Below are 1786 nucleotides of genomic sequence, written 5' to 3'. Positions count from 1 at the left end.
TCGGAGCTCGCCGGCCCCGCCGCCCGGCAACCACCGCCGCCGCCTCCGCCCCTCGTCACCCCGGTCACCGGCGCTCGAAGCCTCGGCGTCCTCTTCCTCCCGGCGAGCCGCGACGAACTCCGGCGAGCCCCGGCGACGATCCTCGATTTCCACGCTCGGCCGATCCAGATCTGAAAATATCTCCTCAGGTTGATTTTTTTCTCTCGAAACCCTAGCCCATATGCTCATGTTCATAGCCCCGTAACTCCTCATCTGTAACTCCGTTTTTGGCATATAGCATATCAAAATGTTCATCTCAGAGAGTACATCATTTCATTCCATTGCATCATTTTCATTTGAGTTCATCTTGCTGCCCGAAATGCTGTTAGAAGAGGGCTACTTGAGATAATTGTCAGATCTGCTACTCCATTTAGCTTTTTGTCACTTTTGCCATGATTATTGTGTGCATGATATGCCCTGATGCTCTACATATGTTTTGTTAAGGGTTTTGTCATATTTCCAGAGATGCAACCCATGTATTTTTGTGATGTGTGTGGCGACTGGCACAAGCTTGCAAAGTGGTGCACTTGGTAATTCTGATTTCAGGGACTTGGCAATTCCACTAAGTCCTTGAGCTATTTATCTCATATGGCCATATGTTCATGTTGTTTCCTAGTGATCCGTGCCTCTTTTGAGGATGATGAGTAAGGATGTTTTGTTAATCTTGTAGTGCTCTATCCATCCTTGTCTTTGTTTGCAATTATGGAGCACCCTAGCTCGAGTCAATCGAGCTCTACTTTTGCTACTTTGTGAATCTAGGCAGATTGTCAACTTGTTTGCAATTTTGCCGATGATGTTGTAGTTGATCCATGCATGCTATGTTATTGTTCTTACCATGTCTACCTTGCATTTTATGTATTCTTGATGGATGTATGCTTAGCTTATCATGACTTGATCTATAGTGAGTGCATCGTGCTCGTAAACATGCCTACTTGAGATATGTTTCAGCATGCTCCAGTTTTCACTAAGTCTGAAAACTGATTATGTTTTTGCTATGTTCACATGCTTGCAATTGTATTTTCTGATCCCTTTTGGCTCAAGGTCACTAAGGGACTTTTGTTAAGATCTTTGAGTAGCTCCATGCCATGCTTTACTTTGCCATGTTCAGGTCCTATAGCATGTAGTTTTGTTGCTCCGAAGAGTGCTACCTGATCTGAAATTCCAGACAAGTGTTAATTTCACCAAGTCTGAGATCTGTTTGCCATATGCATTTTTGCCATGCTTGTTTGAACCTGTTAATGGATGAATTGGCCGTAGCTCAGTGCTAGACTTTTGTTAAGCATCTTGTATGCATCCCTGCCATATATTTTGTTGTCATGTTTGAGTGCTGTAGCATGTTCATCTCATTGCATTTAGATGGCTACTTGCTGTAAATCGCAGACCGGTGTCATATTTGAATCGCTTGCCATTTCCAAACCGTAACTCCGATTCCGGCGTTCTTTATATCGTTTTCAAGCGATTTTATCTCATCTTTCCAGTGGCACACTTGGATTTCCAAGTTGAGGCCAGGTTCATGCTTTCCTTGTCAAATCTTGCATATGCATCCCGCATCGCATCCCGCATAGCATATCATCATTGCATCATATTGTTTGAGATCTTGCACGTGGTTGATTGTGTCCTTGTTGCTTGTTTGTATTGTTTGGGTAGAGCCGAGAGACAAGTTCGCTAACGAGGAGCCCGTTGAGTTTGCTTTCGAGGATCCAGTCAACTCTGACAACTATGCAGGCAAGATGATCATACCCTCGAA

Source organism: Triticum dicoccoides, chromosome 5A (genome assembly GCF_002162155.2).
Source record: "Triticum dicoccoides isolate Atlit2015 ecotype Zavitan chromosome 5A, WEW_v2.0, whole genome shotgun sequence".
Lineage (NCBI taxonomy): Eukaryota > Viridiplantae > Streptophyta > Magnoliopsida > Poales > Poaceae > Triticum > Triticum dicoccoides.
This window is presented reverse-complemented; position numbering follows the sequence as displayed.